Genomic DNA, 20225 nt, shown 5'->3' with positions numbered 1-20225 from the left:
CACAGGGTTCCTGTGCAAATAGCACTGGAGTCGCTGCGGAGATATGTGAACGTCATAGCGAGTCGGTTACAATCTCCTGCTGTGCGAATTGGATGCAGAGAAACCCACATCCAGTCCACACTAGTGTGAACCCAGCCTTACAAGAGCATTCCATGGATAATACCCGGTTTTTACAGACTCACTTATTACAGTGTTTATGCTTATAAGATTGTTTGATTTATTTTTAAATCAAAATAAATCAAACAAGCGAAATAGCCCTAGAAAACCCAATTTTCAAGAAACATTTCTCATAAGACTTTCCAAACATACAACCTACACAGGTGAAGGTGTGATGTATCTGGATGAGCTGGGCAATTTTTAGAAATAAATACTTTTTTCCTTGTCCTTAAAATAAAAAAACAGAAAAAAAATATTATTTATATATTAATACCACATACCACATTTTATGTTTTCCATAACAATACAGGAAAAAGGTGAATATGCGCTATATGATGTATCTGCGGATAGCATATTTTTTAGGCAGACAAAGGTTAATCTGTACCAGTAGAGTGTAAGATAATGATAATAAAATGTTTACATTGTAAGGAAACCTGAGAATTGAGGCTAATGATAGCATATTGTAAACTTTTCAAGGGATTTGAACCAAAACGAGTTTTATGTTTTTTGTTTTATCTTTACCAGCTTGCCTTGTTCTGTTCGCTCCTTCCAACAATATTCATTGTAAGAGGTTTCTTTTCAGTTGCTTGTTTAAAAAAATTGGAATTGAACTTAAGGTAATTTCACTAGAAAAAATTGATCATGGGCTAAAAAAAAAAAAAAAAAACACAGCATCTTGACATATTTAATATTCGACCAACGAAAAATAAATCAGAATCCTGTGTGTAAGAAATACCTGGAAATTCAACTTTGTCCCCAAGATTCTGTAGTCGCATATCACAAACCAGTGTTCGTAAATCAAATCCATCCTGCCATGTTGACAATGGTCCTTCAGTGACACTTATCTACCCAACTGTTGCTGCCATATTGAGTTGCACAATATTTTGTGGCAATTCCTGCACCCTATAGGTTTAACCCTTTCTGTAACATGAATCACCCCCTAAAAAAAAAAAAAAAAAAATACAAGATGCGGGGTTATGAAAATACAAAACAAGTCAAAGATTATTACTCCTCATTAGGTCAGTATGTATTACCACTAGATATCCTCTCCATGGCCAAGTGTTTATATAGTACTGGAATCAAATTAATAGTGCAGAGCATGCCGCAAAGTAAATGGATTTCATGCTCGTCAAATCTGTTGGCATAGTCATTCAGAAGATCACATTTCCTGGCACTTTTCTTGATGAGAAGCATATTACCGGACCAGTGAGGTAACGTCACAGCACTGAGTTGTTCATACTGTAACGGTATTATTTCCATCAGACCTTAACATTCTTCCAATACATACTAATTTATGAGGATGTGTACAGGTTTACATGAAATGGGTTCCATTATCCATTCAAGAACACTTTATCTTGTTCTTTTATCATTGCTAGTGACCTAAGGAAAGAAAAAAGGAAAAAAGGTTAAGCATATACTCATTTAAGATTTATTAAACCAACTAACTAAACAAGCAGTATCTTGCAACAGGTATTCACATGCACTCATACTTCGCTATAAATAAGTAACGTTTGTGCTTAGTGGATAAGGTGGAGATTCCTGTCAATTATGAGCTGACCATTTGTGAGGGTAGACTATGGGAGCTGCTGACTTGTGCAGGCACTAGATCATGCCAACTTAAAATAAATTATGTGAGTACACTATGGAACCTGTTCAATTTGGCAGTCGCCAGACCTGTCACCATGGCAATGCTTTTTCCTAAGTCAATCTAAAATTTCCAAAATTCTGTTTAAATTTAAGCCATGCATACGATTTAAAGATTGAATATTGTTAAACCATAATTTTTTTTTAAATCTCTATATATATTGAACCGCCTAATGTTTTCCAGGCGTTTCAGCCATTAGTACTACCCTGAGAATAAAATGAATGGTCTTTCATACATACGTCTTACAAAATGGTTAAAATCACTAATACCAGATGATGAACAGTTACAGAGAAGGTCTAAGTCTCAAATTAAAATTCACAGGGGTCCAGTTTGTAAAATGTTTTTAAGGCAGAGGCCCATGTTTTTTATGACAGTCTCCTCTGTACATCACTGTCCTCAGCCTTTCTTCACATCACAAACCCCCCATTACAGCTCCCACTTTACATCAGTGTCCCCTTTAGGCCTTATTCCCACAGGGCGGATGCGTCAACGGCGTCTGCCAGCCCAGCGGGAGATCTCTCCGTTGATCTCCGCTGAGCCGGCGGATGACAGGTCCCTCTCTGCTCACTGAGCGGGAAGGGGCTTGTCGAGCGCCACTGCTTGTTTATGGAGAGATCAGACAAAAAAGGACAGCATGTCCATTTTCATCAGATCTCACCCGATCCGATCCGCCAGGACGGATGGCGTTGTATCGCCATACGTCTGATTTTAGCGGATCGGATGTCAGCGGACATGGTCACTGCTGTCATCCGACGCTCCATAGACTTTTATGAAGCGCCCGTTCAAGTCTGCCGGAAAAACTGACAGGCGGATTTGAATGGTCCGCCCGTGTGCAAGGGGCCTTATACATTACACATGATAGTGCCCCTTGCAGTCATAGTCCCCCTCTCTTCCTTTACATCACAGTCCCCCTTTCATCATTTAGCTCCCCCTGCACAGTCCTACCAGGGTAGAGGTACATAGCAGCTAGGTGTTCTCTCTCTGGTCTCCCACCCGGCCACCGCTGTCATCCCCACAGCGAGCATGGCGGAAGGTGCTGCACATCAGGACAGAGGGCGGGTGCTGCCCAACTCAGTGCGGGTCCGGCATTTAGTGAACCCTGGTCTAAGGTATCTTCAGTATTATTTTCTTTCATTTTTAGTGACAGACTTTTTTCATAGGCTTGCTTCCAAATTTTGGTAATGAATTATATACATACATGGACATGGAGAAACAACGAAAGAGAGGAGATGCGAAAGCATATTAAAGAGGCATCAATGCCTACATTATCCAACACAGTTATTGAAGAAATAGAACTTCCAATTACAGTAGAAGTGTTGAGTGGAGCAATAGCAGTTTACCAATAGGTAAAAGTCCGGGCCCGGACGGTCTGACAAATACATATTATAAAAAATTCTCTTCAGAGTTAGTGCCACCATCATGTCATTATTTTATTTCAATTAATGCTTCTAGTCCATTACCCCCAGAAGCCCTGCTGTTATACTACCGAAAGGGGGGAAAGATCCACAATACTGTGTCAATTATAGGCCTATTTCTCTACTCAATTCCGATACCAAACTTTTAGCGAAGATCCTGGCCCTTCGACTTCAAGAACACATGGGTAAATTAGTTCACCCAGATCAGACAGGATTCATAAAAAGGACGCGAGGCGATGGATAATACGATCCGGGGACATCCTTTATTGGATGCAACACGGCCCTCATAAGACCCCAAGGACCGTACTGTCAATGGATGCCGAAAAGGCATTTGACAGGGTGAACTGGGGCTTTATGATAGAAGTGCTTAAAGAGGTGGGCCTAGGCAACTGTATGATGCAATAGGTAACAGCCTTGTATACAGACCCAAGAGCAAGGGTAAAAGTGAATGGCACATTGTCAGAATATTTTAACATACGGAATGGTATGAGGCAAGGGTTCCACCTCTTCCCCCTAATATTCTCTATGATATTGGAGCCTTTTTTGTGTAAGATTAGAAGAAATGGAGAGATAGTAGGGATATGTATTGGATCTGTTGAACACAAAGACTCGGCGTATGTGGATGACTTATTATTTTATCTTTCTGCCCCACAGACGTCTTTACCAGCAATTATGATTGAAGTGTATATATTCGGTAACCTATCCAACTTTAACATTAAATTTTGGAAAATCAATTTTCCTACCTAATCATGTCCCCTTAATGTTGGCAAGGACATTGCAACAGAAGCAAAAAACGTGCATGCTCAGTAGCAAGTTATGAGACGGGAGCGCTCGTTCTGGTAAAACTAGCGTTCGTAATGGAGTAAGCACATTCATCACGCTGTAACAGACTGAAAATCGCGAATCGTCTTTTACCAACACACAATCAGCAAAAGCAGCCCCAAGGGTGGCGCCATCCGAATGGAACTTCCCCTTTATAGTGCCGTCGTACGTGTTGTACGTCACCGCACTTTGCTAGAGCATTTTTTTTCAGCATCGTGTGTAGGCAAGGCCGTTTTAATGATCGGGTTGAAAAAAACATAGTTTTTTCTAGACCATTAAAAACGTCCTTTTTTAGAACCCGAAAAACGGTCGTGTGTACGTGGCATTACACTTAACTGGTAACCTGAAAACATTTTTAAAGTGTGAAGTGGAGATTTTGGGTCATATATATATATTTTTTTGCATTAAATTAATTAAAGTGTATTTTCTCCCCAAAAAAATTGTGATTAAAAAAATCACTGCGCAAATACCGTGTGACATAAAAAATTGTAACACCCACCATTTTATTCTCTAGGGCCGAAAAATATATATAATGTTTGGGGGTTCTGAGAAATTTTCTAGCAAAAAAATTTGGATTTTTTAATACAGCTTACCTGTAAAATCCTTTTCTTGGAAATACATCACGGGACACAGAGCCTTAATTACTTAATGGGTTATGTAGTCACCACAGGCGATTGGATACTGGCAAACCCAATTAAAATTGAGTTGCTCCCCTATATAACCCATCCCAAATGGAGAGTACCTCAGTTTTGTAGCAAAGGAATAAGTGTTCCACGTTAAACTCCGAAGAGGGGAGGGAGCTCTGTGTCCCGTGATGTATTTCCAAGAAAAGGATTTTACAGGTAAGCTGTATTAAAAAATCCTATTTTCTTGCTTATACATCACAGGACACAGAGCCTTTAATCAACTAATGGGATGTCCCATAGCAATACTAAAATTGAGGAGAGGGAGACACAGATCAGAACAAGACTGCCATCGGGCCAGAGGATCTATACTGCTGCCTGCAGTACACTACGCACAAAGTCGGCATCCTCATACCCCCTCACATCTACCTGGTAGAACTTAGTAAATGTATGGACCGAAGACCAAGTAGCAGCCTTACAGATCTGAGCCATTGAGGCCTGGTGATGCATTGCCAATTAAGCACCAACTGCTCTAGCCGAATGTGCTTTCACCTGAAAAGGAGGGATCTTCTTTTCTAAACCATAGGCCTGAATAATGACTTGTCAAATCCATCTTGCAATAGTGGATCTTGACTCTGCCTGGCCCTTTCTTGGGCCTTGTGGCAGAATAAACAGACAATCAGTTATCCTTATCTGAGCCGTAGCTTGCAGATAAACCTTTACCGCTCTTACAACATCTAGAGAGAGTGTAGACTCTCTTCCTCCGCAGACTGCGGATCTGGAAAAAAAGATGGTAGGACTATATCTTGATTCAGATGAAAACCTGAAACCACCTTAGGTAAGAAAGTTGGGTGAGGACACAGCTCCACCCGGTCTTCATGAATAATCATATACGGTTCTTTACACAAAAGAGCCGCCAATTCCGATACCCTCCTTGCTGAGTATACAGGGAGTGCAGAATTATTAGGCAAGTTGTATTTTTGAGGATTAATTTTATTATTAAACAACAACCATGTTCTCAATGAACCCAAAAAACTCATTAATATCAAAGCTGAATATTTTTGGAAGTAGTTTTTAGTTTGTTTTTAGTTTTAGCTATTTTAGGGGGATATCTGTGTGTGCAGGTGACTATTACTGTGCATAATTATTAGGCAACTTAACAAAAAAAAATATATACCCATTTCAATTATTTATTTTTACCAGTGAAACCAATATAACATCTCAACATTCACAAATATACATTTCTGACATTCAAAAACAAAACAAAAACAAATCAGTGACCAATATAGCCACCTTTCTTTGCAAGGACACTCAAAAGCCTGCCATCCATGGATTCTGTCAGTGTTTTGATCTGTTCACCATCAACATTGCGTGCAGCAGCAACCGCAGCCTCCCAGACACTGTTCAGAGAGGTGTACTGTTTTCCCTCCTTGTAAATCTCACATTTGATGATGGACCACAGGTTCTCAATGGGGTTCAGATCAGGTGAACAAGGAGGCCATGTCATTAGTTTTTCTTCTTTTATACCCTTTCTTGCCAGCCACGCTGTGGAGTACTTGGACGTGTGTGATGGAGCATTGTCCTGCATGAAAATCATGTTTTTCTTGAAGGATGCAGACTTCTTCCTGTACCACTGCTTGAAGAAGGTGTCTTCCAGAAACTGGCAGTAGGACTGGGAGTTGAGCTTGACTCCATCCTCAACCTGAAAAGGCCCCACAAGCTCATCTTTGATGATACCAGCCCAAACCAGTACTCCACCTCCACCTTGCTGGCGTCTGAGTCGGACTGGAGCTCTCTGCCCTTTACCAATCCAGCCACGGGCCCATCCATCTGGCCCATCAAGACTCGCTCTCATTTCATCAGTCCATAAAACCTTAGAAAAATCAGTCTTGAGATATTTCTTGGCCCAGTCTTGACGTTTCAGCTTGTGTGTCTTGTTCAGTAGTGGTCGTCTTTCAGCCTTTCTTACCTTGGCCATGTCTCTGAGTATTGCACACCTTGTGCTTTTGGGCACTCCAGTGATGTTGCAGCTCTGAAATATGGCCAAACTGGTGGCAAGTGGCATCTTGGCAGCTGCACGCTTGACTTTTCTCAGTTCATGGGCAGTTATTTTGCGCCTTGGTTTTTCCACACGCTTCTTGCAACCCTGTTGACTATTTTGAATGAAACGCTTGATTGTTCGATGATCACGCTTCAGAAGCTTTGCAATTTTAAGAGTGCTGCATCCCTCTGCAAGATATCTCACTATTTTTGACTTTTCTGAGCCTGTCAAGTCCTTCTTTTGACCCATTTTGCCAAAGGAAAGGAAGTTGACTAATAATTATGCACACCTGATATAGGGTGTTGATGTCATTAGACCACACACCTTCTCATTACAGAGATGCACATCACCTAATATGCTTAATTGGTAGTAGGCTTTCGAGCCTATACAGCTTGGAGTAAGACAACATGCATAAAGAGGATGATGTGGTCAAAATACTCATTTGCCTAATAATTCTGCACTCCCTGTATGGCTACAAGAAAAAACTGTTTTTGTGTCAACAGACTTAGAGAAACCTGGTGTAAAGGTTCAAAAGGTAGTTTCTGTAAAACAGATAATACCAAATTCAAATCCCTTGGGCACACGGGAGACTTAACTGGCGGATTCAAACGCAGTGCACCCTGAACAAAGGCCCTGACTAGGGAATGAGAGGCAAATGGTTTTTGAAAAAATACCGACAAGGCCGAGATTCGGCCCTTGATAGTTCTCAAAGCCAACTTCATATTTAGGCCCAACTGAAGAAAGGCAAGAATTCTATTAATGGCATACTTCCTAGGATGCCATCTTTTGGGTTCACACCAGGAAACATGCCTTCCAGATTCTGTAATAGATGAGCCTGGAGGCCGGCTTCCTAGCATTAACCAGAGTGGATAGGACTGGCCCTGAGAGCCCACGTTTCCTCAGAATGTGGGTCTGAACAGCCAAACCATCAAATTTAGACTTTGTAAGGCAGGATACGACAGTAGGTCTGAGCGCAGAGGGAGAATCCAGGGTCTTCCTACTGCCATCCTTACGATTTCTGCATACCAGGGTCTCCTGGGCCAAGCTGGGGCGACCAAAATCACTGGCTTTCCTTTCCTCTTGACTCTCTGAAGGAATCGTGAGAGAAGCGGAACTGGAGGGAATGCATAAATCAGGGAATACTGATCCCATGAGACTGTCAGGGCATCTGACACTTGAGCACAGGGATCTTGTGTTAATGACACAAAGCTGTCCAGCTTTGCGTCAAACCTGGAGACCATCAGGTCCACATATGGGGTACCCCATTTCTGACATATGATCTGAAACATTTTCCTTGTCTCAGCTGCTGGCCTGCCAATTTTCTACCCCTGGAATGAAGACCACAGATAGGCAAGGAATATGCCTTTCTGCCCAGGCCAGGATGTGATTCACCTCTTTTTGGGCATCCAGACTTCTGGTGCCTTCTTGGTGATTGATATAGGCCATGGCTGTAGCATTGTCGGACTGAATCCGAACCGGCCAACCTTGCAGTCTGTAAGACCAAACTTTGAGGGCTAGATGAATTGCCCGAATCTCCAGAATGTTGATGGGTAGGAGCCTTTTGGCCCCGGACCACTTCCCCTGGGCAGATGCTTCTTCTAGAACTGCCCCCCAACCTAGAAGTCTGACGTCTGTGGTCACCACTTTCCAGGTGAAGGATTATCCTTCTGACAGATTTTGGGGGAGCAACCACCAATTGAGGCTCTGGTGAACCTTTGGAGATAAGACCATGAGAAGATCCAGGGTCTAAACATCTTTGTTCCAAGCTGACAGAATTCCGCCCTGTAACGGCTATGAGTGAAACTGGGCGTAAGGCACAGCTTCGAATGAGGCTACCATCTTTCCCAATAATCTCATGCATAGCCGGATGGAAGGCCTTCTTTTTGCCTTTATCACTCGGACCAAGTCTTCTATGGCTTTTGCCTGGGAAGCAATACCTTGCTTTAGGACGTGTCTATAATCATGCCCAAGTACTCCAGCCTTCTTTGAGGCTGCAAGGAAGACTTCTCCAGATTGAGGACCCAGCCTAGGCACTCTAAATATTCCACTGTGCTGTGCACATTGTGACCCAAGCGTGCGGCGGACTAATCGATGATCAACAAATCGTCCAGGTAGGCTGTTACTGCTATGCCTCATGCCCTTAGCCTTGCTAGGGCCAGGGCCAGTATTTTTGTGAACACTCAAGGTGCTGTAGCCAGCCCCAAAGGAAGGGCCACAAACTGAAAGTGGCGCTGATCCACCGCAAACCTTAGAAATCTTTGGTGAGCGGGGAATATTGGCACATGTAGATATGCATCTCTGATGTCTATTGATGCCAGGAATTCTCCTCCCTGAAGGGTGGAAACAACTGAACGAACAGACTCCATGCGGAAGGAGTGAATGTTCAGAAACTGATTCAGGCTTTTCAGATCTAGGATAGATCTGACATCCCCGTTTGGTTTTGGAACCGTAAAAAGGTTTGAATAGAATCCTGATCCCTGATCCTCTGGGGCTAATTCCAAGATTACCTCTTGGGACAACAGGTGATCCAAGGCCAACAGTAAAGGCCTTCTTTTTTCTGGATCTTTGGCAACTCTTGATCTCAGAAAACGGGGTGGCGGAAGTTCTCTGAATTCCAGCTTGTAGCCTGAGGACACTGTGGAGATGACCCACTTGTCCTGAACTTCGTTCAGCCAGGCGCTTGCAAATTGCAGCAGCCTTCCCCCCACTCGGCGGAGCGGGGGCATCCCTTCATAGGGAAGTTTTGGGGGTCTGTTTAGACTTTGAACCCCAAGTCCTTTTCTGCCCTTGGGCTTGGCTCTGGGCCTTTCCCCTAGAGTTAGACTGGGGAGGCCGTCTCCACTGCCTGGAAAATGAGGTTCCAGGGGCTGGAGAAAGAGTATGTTTAAATGAGGGAAAAGCAAACCAAGGAAATGCTTCAGAGTAGCGCTACAACAAAAGAGGATGTTGAAGTCCCACAATCATGTAAGTAAGAAATTTATTAAAAATATGTCTCAAGAACAAAAGTCTCCAAATTTCCAGCTTTGTAATGCAGGATATGCAAAGTACAATGTGAGCAGTTCCACATTGTCGTGCACCACCAAAACAGTTAGCCGCAGAGCCAATACAAACACTGGAGCAATTCTGCTGAGCCAATACCTCTCCTACAGGCAAGGCGTCTCACATGGAGTGAACAAACCAATAGAGTTCAGCATCAAACGTGGGCGATGTTCTGCGCTCTTACCATGACCCTGATGGATGTGTGGGCGTTCCGGCGAACGGGGAGTTCGGTCGGCCGTGGGTGAGAGGACGCTGTAAGTCCCTGTGCACTGTGGGCAATCAGGACGCGCGCTCCACTCAGGCTGTACAGGACGTCTCACTGACGCTGAACGGAGGGGCGGTAACAGGACTCACAGAGTGCTGATGCAGGATAGGATGGAGATTTGGAGGCTTGGCCCATGCAAACTAGATGGGCGGGATGCCGAGTTGGTAGACTGGAACGATGTCTCAGAAGATCTGTGTAGTGCGCGGTACGGAGTTGCTGCACGGGCTGGAGACAGGAGATGGTTGCTGCTACAAACTAGGACGACATGTATCGGGTCAAAGCCCTTCATCAGGTCAATAGGAAGTAGCATTGTGGGAATTATTTATAAGAGACAGGTACATGTGGGATGAGGCCAAGCCAATGCTACTTCCTATTGACCTGACAAAGGGCTTTGTCGTCCTAGTTTGTAGCAGCAACCATCTCCTGTCTCCAGCCCGTGCAGCACCTCCGTACCGCGCACTACACAGATCTTCTGAGACATCGTTCCAGTCTACCAACTCGGCATCCCGCCCATCTAGTTTGCATGGGTCAAGCCTCCAACCCTCCATCCTATCCTGCATCAGCACTCTGTGAGCCCTCAGTTCAGCGTCAGTGAGACGTCCTGTACAGCCTGTTCGCCGGAACGCCCACACATCCATCAGGGTCATGGTAAGAGCGCAGAACATCGCCCACGTTTGATGCTGAACTCTATTGGTTTGTTCACTCCACGTGAGACGCCTTGCCTGTGGGAGAGGTATTGGCTCAGCAAAAGTGCTCCAGTGTTTGTATTGGCTCTGCGGCTAACTGTTTTGGTGGTGCACGACAACGTGGAACTGCTTACATTGTACTTTGCATATCCTGCATTACAAAGCTGGAAATTTGGAGACTTTTGTTCTTGAGACATATTTTTAATAAATTTCTTACTTACATGATTGTGGGACTTCAACATCCTCTTTTGTTGTAGCGATACTCTGAAGAATTTCCTTGGTTTGCTTTACCCCTTCACATCACTCCTGATGTGTATATCCTTCCAGCTGCTTATCAACTCCATTTATTTTTACTATTGACATATCTATTTATTATTATTTTATTTTTTGGTTTCACATGCCTCTATGTGTTCATATCTTTTCACTCTGTAATTCTGGCGCTGTCTGTTTTGTTTGTCATTTAAATGAGGGAAGCTTACTCTTCTTAACCGGCAACAGAGTAGACTTGCCTCTGGTAATCTTTTAGATGTATTTATCCAGGTCATCCCCAAAGAGGCGTTCTCCCCAAGGAGGAATGCTGCCAAGTACTTCTTGCAAGAAACCTCGGCCTCCCAATGTTTTAACCAAAGAGACCTGCGCATGTGTACCTGCAGGAGATTGAAGCGGGATGCTTGTTGAACAGAGTCCATAATCGCATCAATCGCAAAACACAAGGCTTTAGGAAGGTCCTCATAAACCTCAATCTCCTCTGTAGGGAGGAACTGGCATACACCAATGGCTGCAACTGCAGGTTGTACTACAGCCCCAGCCATGGAAGAGGAGGCTTTTAATAGGGACTCCAGCTTTTTATCAGTTGGATCCTTAAAATCCTGCGCATTGTCTATAGGACAGGTCAGGTTTTTGTTTGCACAAGATATAGCTGCATCAATAGCAGGTACCCCCCATTTCTTAGAGAAACATTCCTCCATAGGATAAAGGAGGGAAAACTGCTTAGGAGGAGAAACAGTTTATCTGGGTGAACCCAGTCATCATACATGAGTTCATCCAGCAAGGGATGAACTGGAAAGGAGCATGCAGCCTGCAGGGATTTCCGAGATCCTAAAGAGGAAACAGAGGGCCTAGAAGCTTCAACAGGAGGCAATTTGTAAGTGGCACGCATCATTTCTGCATAATATTGCACCTGCATCTTTAGCGACTGAGAGGTAGAAGAAATCCTCTCATCCTCGAGTCCTCAGACTGCACATGATCCCCATCTCCAGAGAGGGATTTTTGACCCTCAGAAGGCGCCTCTGATGAGAGAGCCAGAGCAGATGAAGGGGATCTACCCCGTTTTCTGCTACCTTTCAAGGTTGCGATAATAGTAGCAATCATTCCTTCCAAGCCATCCAAAGCAACTTTTAAAGCGTCCTTAGTGACGTATGCAGGAGCTGCCATAGGAGAAGCTGCAAAACCGGACAGGGGCTCATCCTGTGAGGCTGCCATCAGGCTAACAGAGGGGGATGGTAAACTGCAGGCAAACTCAGAATCCTTAGCCGTACGCAGGATTTTCTGGTGCCCCTTTTACGGGCCCTTGACCCTCTTCTCGGGGACATAGTCCTTACTGCAAAGCAAAGGTACTATCCACAAATACAATCACTGTTATGCTATAGTCTTACAATACACAAAAAATATCAGCTCACTGCACAACCTGATGCCGAGTAGGAGTCTAGGTTTGCCTGGTTCAATCCACAGGGATGCTTACAGCCCACAGCTCTGTGTCCATGCCACTTACAGAAGGCTCTGGCGTGCTGGGCTTTTAAAACCAGCCTCTTGGTGCCTGCACACAGGTGTCCCACCTTTGCGCATGGGCACTAGCAACCACGGCCCTCCCCCTATCCATGTCTCACTTCAGACAGCTAAAGTGCGCTTCCGGCGCGCACACATGCTGCTGTCATGGCGGCGCCTGGGAGGCGAGGAAAAGGGGGGAGAGGTTACTGGGGGCATAATTATGGACCCCTATATGCGTTATTGTGGCAGAGCCTGCAGCAGAAGGAGGCGAGTGGTGTTTAAATTTGACCAACTTCACTGAGCTTGTATCCTGGATGGCTTATGTAAGAAAAACACCAGGTTGCACTTACTCCCTCCAGTGGTGAAAACCAGGAAAAACATCCTACTTACAGAAGATAATATCAAATAAAATTATCCTCTTACCTTATCCACGCCGCAGGAAAGTTACTAAAAGTAGTTCCAGCTTTCACCCATCACGGCGGGCAAGTTGGGCCAACCTTCAGGTTTATCAAGGGTTTCATTAGAGAAAACCTCATACCTGGACCTGTAGATGACTCTGCCAGAAACTTTTCGTGCCACAGATGTATTAGTACACCAAAGTCTGGATCCCAGAGCCCAAACCTCCACAAAGAGACATTAAAGGCAAACCTTGTTTCTTCTTTACACGAGGCCCGGATACCAACCATCTTAGGCTTTTGATATCGGCCCGAGGTATGGATCCGGTTATAGCTCCTAGGTCTCCGCAGTCAGACCATCAAAAGAGCATTTTTCTTCCTAGCACATGTTGAACGTGACCAACCACCCTAAACACTGGCCTAAAAACTGAGGTACTCTCCATTTGGGAGGCGTTATATAGGGGAGGAACTCAATTTTAATTGGGATTGCCAGTGTCTGATCACCTGTGGTGACTACATAACCCATTAAGTAATTAAGACTCTGTGTCCTGTAATGTATGATCAAGAAATTATGATTTTTATATGTTGAAGAGAAATGCCAGAATTAGCCTGGTAGGGAAGTAGTTAAAGTGATACTAAATGCAAACTGTTTAATTTATATGTTTACTTCTCTTTCTGAGTGTGTGAACGGTGGCACTATAATCAGCCTTTGTACATTCCCAGAATGACCCGCCCGACCATCATTTAACTTTAGTCATATGACGTCTATCCAGAAAGGGGTCACGCCGCGGCACGGTCTACCATCAGCTTCAGGTACCATATAATTGCTGTGACCAATCACAGCAGGTCACATGACAATTGTAAACAATGGATGGCTTCCTTTCATGCCATCCATTGTGCACAATTGTGTTGCTAGCTGTAATTAGTTTCAGTGATCACATGGTACAGACAGGGCCAATCACAGCCCACATGTACCATGTGATTAGCTGCAGCCAATCACAGCTAATCACAACAAAACACACAGAATAAATCAGTTTAATTCAGTAAAAATGGTTGCTTATACCAATTAAATGTACTGGTATAAGCAATCAATGGGTAAAAAAAAACAAATCCGGTTCACTTCCCCAGAGTAGTACTATGCCTTGCCTTGCTCTGGTCACAGTGTGTTAAAAAAAGTCAAAGAAAAATAAATCTATATATTTTTTTACATACTGTCACCAGTCAGTTTCCTTGATCACTGACACACCTATTACATAATAATGCTGTACTGCACTAGTGACAGTATGTAAAAAAAATAAAAAATAAAGTTGTGTCAAAAAAATTACAACTTACAAAAACTGCCATACCACTTACTAAATACCTTGGACTGTCTAAAACTTTCCAAAAAGGGGTCATTTGGGGTATATTTGGGGTATATTTGTACTGTTCTGGCGTTTTCAGGACCCAAGTACATCAGGATTGAGCAATTTTCTGATATACAGTACAGTATAGTTTGCAAACTCTATAAAACTTTCCTACAGACTAAATAATAAACACTGATTTGGGTAATTTTCACATTTTCGTTGAAAAGTAGCAGAATACATTTTGGCCTAAATTTATGAAGAAAGATCATTTTTAAAAAAAATAAAATAAATACCACCAAAAGAATTTGGGTGGAAAAAAATGATAATCATTTCATATCGGTACAGTGTTGCATGACCTCGCAATTGTCATTTAAAGTGCGACAGCACTGAAAGCTAAAAATTGCCCTGGGCAGGAAGGGGGTGAAAGTGTCCTGTATTAAAGTGCATATATAGTAAAAAATAAAATATCAATAAACTGTTTTCAATTTTAACACCAATATAAATTTGAAATCCAATCTTTATTATTTTTTTAGCAATAACATGGTGTGGGTGGATGTCACACCCCTGGAGCCTATGTCTTAGAATAACAAGGAGATGAAGCCGCCATCAAAATGTAATATCCCACCCCCATTGTGTTTCGCTGGTTAGTGGGCATGGAGGAGGGAGGGAGGGAGGGAGGGAGGAAGGAGGGAGTGCACTGTCATTTACCACTGTGCATAGTATACTATATGTGTGACTTGTTTCACATGGACTGCTCAGATACGATAGAAAGAAAATGCTAAAGGGTAGAATACACTGAAAACTGAGCATGTGCACTAGCTGCCAACACTGCTCTGCAAAATCCCCAACTGCAGTGGGGACATGGACAGAAAGGGAGACAGAACAGTAGGATCAACCAGTTTTTTTGCATAATACAGAAAATGAATCCCATAGTGACTAAGTGAGTATGAACAGCATGCATGGGCGTCCGCTCCATAGGGCAAGGGAGGGCGTTTGCCCCCCCTAGAAATCAGTGCCATTATTCTCGGGGAGGAAAACAGCAGGCAGGAAGCAAGGCGGCGGCACGACAAATTCAATTAGAGCCGCTCTCTCTCTTCTAGCTTCAGCTGACGGAGAGGGGGTGATCGGGGGATATATAAAGTACACAGCCCGCAGCTCTGCTCTCCCTGTCACAGCGCCGCTGCTCCATTTACCAGAGAACTCGGCAGTGGCACTGTGACAGGGAGAGGAGAGCCACGGGCTGTCTGTACTGTATATCTCCCCCAATTGCCCCCCTCTCCGTCAGCTGGAGCTAGAAGAGAGTGTCTCTAATTGGATTTGCCGTGCCGCCGCCTTGCTTCCTGCTTTCCTCGCCATGATTGGCCACAGCAGAGGGCCCATCAGAAGATTTTGGGGACTGGGGGCATCATGGGAAATGTAGTCCCTTAAGAGTGGTGGCCCCAGACACCATGCTAAAGCCCCCAGCATGCAAGCACTCTGTTGGGGGGGTTACAAAATGAAAAAAGAGAATACTGTGCTCATGCTGAGGGAAGCCAGAGAGAGCCACGCTGTACCCACACAACCAGAGAGCCACGCTGCACCCGCACCAACCAGCAAGCCACGCTGCACCCGCACCAACCAGAGAGCCACGCTGTACCCACACAACCAGAGATGGAGTCACGCTGTACCCACACCAACCAGAGAGCCATGCTGTACCCACACCAGAGAGCCACGCTGTACCCACACCAACCAGAGAGCCACGCTGTACTCACACAACCAGAGAGGGAGTCACACTGTACCCGCACCACCAGAGAGCGAGCCCCGCTGTACCCGCACCACCAGAGAGGGAGCCCCGCTGTACCCGCACCACCAGAGAGGGAGCCCCGCTGTACCCGCACCACCAGAGAGGGAGCCCCGCTGTACCCTAACGACCAGAGAGGGAGCCCCGCTGTACCCTAACGACCAGAGAGGGAGCCCCGCTGTACCCGCACGACCAGAGAGGGAGCCCCGCTGTACCCGCACCACCAGAGAGGGAGCCCCGCTGTACCCGCACCACCAGAGAGGGAGCCCCACTGTACCCGCACCACCAGAGAGGGAGCCCCACTGTACCCGCACTACTGACTACAGTCACCCCAGGCAACCCAGAGTGAGTGAAAGTCCAGCCAGAGGGATCACTGTTACAGTTTCATCAGGTCTGGTAAGAGGGCCTGTTGGCCATTATCCATTACTGTTCCTAGGTACTGAGCCATTAGGAAGTGTCTAACCTGATATCCTCCCATCTATGCTGGGGGAAATTATTGCAGAAAATTACACCAAATGCTGGGAGTTTTGAGTGAGGAACTGACACTAGTGCTGAGGGTCATTATTATGTACATTGTTAGAGATGCTGAAGTTTTTATTATAAAAATCTGCACCGATGTGGGGGTTATTGTTGCTACTGACACCAATGCTGGCGATTTTTATTGCGGAAACTGACAGCAAAGCTGGAGATTGTTATTGCAGAAACTGGCACTGACCATGGGGGTTGTTATTTCCTTGGGGGGGCTCCATTTTTTATGATATTGTTATTCAAAGTTCCTAGTTGCTTGATAGTTGCATCAGGTTTCTCAAACCTTTGCATGCCTGCGCTTTATGTGATAATGACTAAACCCCTCCCCTTCATGACATTGTCAAAAAGGACCGAGCATGCATGACCTGAAAATTATGCCCCCCCCCCCCCTGAAAAAAGTTCAGCGGACGCCCATGACAGCATGTAATACAGCATTTAATAGTTTTTAATGATGTTGGTTTAAGGATACTTTAATCAAATGTGTTATTTATATACCAACATGTATATGCTTTGTTTGTTTCATAATGTTTATTCTTATGCTGCATGTTATCAACCATAGTGTAAAGACAACCGACTACAATTATATCAGAATTGCTGATTACTTAGTTTGTGCGCAGAAGCCATCTTGCTCAAATCCTGGAATTGTTTAACCACTTCACCCCCGGAAGAATTTACCCCCCTCCTTACCAAAGCACTTTTTGCGATTTGGCACTGCGTTGCTTTAACTGACAATTGCGTGGTCGTGCGACGTGGCACCCAAACAAAATGTACGTCCTTTTTTCCCCCACAAATAGAGCTTTCTTTTGGTGGTATTTGATCACCTCTGCGGTTTTTATTTTTTGTGCTATAAACAGAGCGCCAATTTTGAAAAAAAATTCAATAATTTTTACTTTTTGCAATAATAAATATCCCCAAAAAATCCATTAAAAAAAATATTGTTTTCCTCAGTTTAGGCCGATACGTATTCTTCTACATATTTTTGGTAAACAAATTTGCAATAAGCGTATATTGATTGGTTTGCGCAAAAGTTATAGTGTCTACAAAATAGGGTATAGTTATACTGCATTTTTATTTATTTAATTGTTTTTACTAGTAATGGCGGCGATCTGCGATTTTGATTGTGACTGACATTGCGACAGACATATCAGACACTTTTGACACATTTTTGGGACCATTCAACATACAGCGATTAGTGCTATAAAACTGCACTGATTACTGTATAAATGTGACTGGCAGGGAAGGGGTTAACACAAGGGGGCATTGAAGAGGTTAAATGTATTACCTAATGTGTGATTCTAACTGTATGGGGAGGGGACTCACAAGGGGAGGAGACCGATGTGTGTTCCTCTGTACTGGGAACACACGACGGTCTCCTCACCTGACAGGACAGTGGATCTGTGTTTACACACACAGATCCACAGTCCTGCCGTGATTGCTGGCAATCACGGGTGCCCGGCAGACATCGCGGCCGCCGGGCACGCGCACCAAGTCACGAGCGATGCCGCAAGCTCCCCCCAGACAGCCGGGAAGCCCAGGACGTCATACGACGTCAACCCAGGATGGGAGATCCCATCTGTGGATGTCATATAACAATGGGCGGTAGGGAAGAAGTTAAACACAATTTAAAATGGTAACTAATGTGGCCAGTGATTGTATATTGCATGTTATTGTACACAAACCTATTTTAAATTCCAAGCGTGGATGGTGGTCTATGCATTATTTTAGAAATAAATAATGCTGTCAATAAACACTTGTAGCCAGTTTCAGATAGCTTTACGCCGGCGTATCAGTAGATACGCCGACGTAACTCTGAATCTACGCCGTCCTAAATTTAAGCGCATTCTGGAAACCAGATATGCTTAAATTAGGCTAAGATACGGGCGGCGTAAGTCTCCTACGCCGTCGTATCTTAGGGTGCAATATTTAGGCTGGTCGCTAGGTGGCGCTTCCGTTGTTTTCGGCGTAGAATATGCAAATTACTAGATACGCCGATTCAGAAACGTCGTTTACGTACGGCTTTTTCCGGCGTAAAGTTAGTCAAACAAATAGCTGGCTTGGTCAATGTTAAGTATGGCCGTCAGTCCCACGACGAAATTTGAAATTTTTACGTTGTTTGCGCAAGTCGTCCGTGGGGCTGGACGTAATTTACGTTCACGTCGAAACCAATACGTCCTTGCGGCGTACTTTGGAGCAATGCACACTGGGATATGTACACGGACAGTGCATGCGCTGTTCGTAAAAAACGTCAATCACGTCGGGTCACCAATCATTTACATAAAACACGCTCCCTCATCCTCATTTGAATTAGGCACGCTTACGCCGACCCCATTTACGCTACGCCGCTGTAACTTAGGAGGTAAGTGCTTTGTGAATACAGTACTTGCCTCTCTGACTTACGGCGGAGTAGCGTAAATACGATACGCTACGCCGCCTCAAAGATGCGCCCGGCTACCTGAATCTGGCTATAGGTTTTCATGATCTGAAGTGTATGATCTTAAGTGCTGAAATTGGAGTCCCATTCAGTTACTCACTATACAGATTTAATAAATAGATCCTAAATGATCTGAGGATTCATCATATTACAATCATTAATCCAAATTTCTAAAGCATAAGAATTTATTTTAAAAGCTGATGAACTGCCTATATTGTACACACTCCTATGAAATAAACGTGGGTACAAGAAACACAATTAAACCTACAGTACATGTTCCTCCCACAAATCCTTTTTCAGTGACCTTGATTTTCTGATTATTTATTTATTATAAAACAGCACAATATGTGTCATAGGTTTAATATGCAGGATTTATCTTTCATGTAGCAGTTACATATATTTTTGTAAGATTTCCAAAATCCCTATATCTATACGCTCCATAAACAGTCAGCACACAAGAAAAAAACAATTCAGGATTTTTTTATGGTACATGCACTAAAACCCCTTTCATACAACCAAACATGCAACTAAAACTGCATTATATATGTACAAGTACAGTAAAACACACACACAAAAAAAAAAAAAAAATAGTCAGATACAGATAATATAGTGCCAAGTATAAATAAATATACAGACCTATGATGCAAATTATTGTCAGTCAGTTGGCACGACAGGCAGCATTTCTGTCCCACTCGCTTTGTACCACTAATACAAAGACAACAATGCTCCACGAGAAGTCTGTAGGAGAAAAAGCCAGTATATCTGCATTTACAGTGTGAAGCTCTGCAGTGGGCAGGAGCCGACAGCTTTGTGTTGGGATGATGGATTACCTGGGAGCAGCACGGTTTCATTATGGTCTAATAGACTCCTCTGTAGAAAGGCCAGTCCCAGTCTTTCTTCCCTTTTTTTCGCATTTACAGAATTCAGAAACATGCTTTTCTGTGGTTATCCATGCTCAGCAACTTCTGTGGAAAAAACACTGTATTAATGCCCGACAGTAAAAACACACCAAAACACACTTGCTCCACCCCAAACCAGTGAATAAACATCAACTATTGAACAGAGAGTGATCATGGCAAATACAAAAATAATTCAATGGAAATGAAAGGGGTTGTAAACTCTTGTGTTTTTTCACTTTAATGCATCCTATGCATTAAGGATGAAAAAACACCTTGCTGTGCCCCCCCATTTTACTTACCTGAGCCCCAAATTTCCGAGGGCACGATCCCTCGTCGCTTTCCCTCGTGGCTTGTTGGCTTTTCATTGGATAGATTGATAGCAGCGCAGCC

General features: G+C 44.0%; 1 long non-coding RNA gene across 2 annotated transcripts in view; it reads right to left on the bottom strand.

Moving 5' to 3' along the window:
* Positions 1 to 823: 823 nt before the first annotated feature.
* Positions 824 to 20225, bottom strand: part of LOC120920187 — a 57004-nt gene continuing 37602 nt past the window's right edge. Inside the window, exons 3-5 of one of the 2 annotated variants that reach the window (XR_005744693.1) lie at positions 19767 to 19901; positions 19573 to 19674; positions 824 to 1536 (exon numbers count right to left, since the gene is read on the bottom strand). This is a non-coding gene — a long non-coding RNA (uncharacterized LOC120920187). The remainder of the gene's footprint in view (positions 1537 to 19572; positions 19675 to 19766; positions 19902 to 20225) is intronic. The other variant, XR_005744694.1, reaches the window with a different exon arrangement.

This window comes from Rana temporaria, chromosome 13, assembly GCF_905171775.1.
Source record: "Rana temporaria chromosome 13, aRanTem1.1, whole genome shotgun sequence".
Lineage (NCBI taxonomy): Eukaryota > Metazoa > Chordata > Amphibia > Anura > Ranidae > Rana > Rana temporaria.
This window is presented reverse-complemented; position numbering and strand designations above follow the sequence as displayed.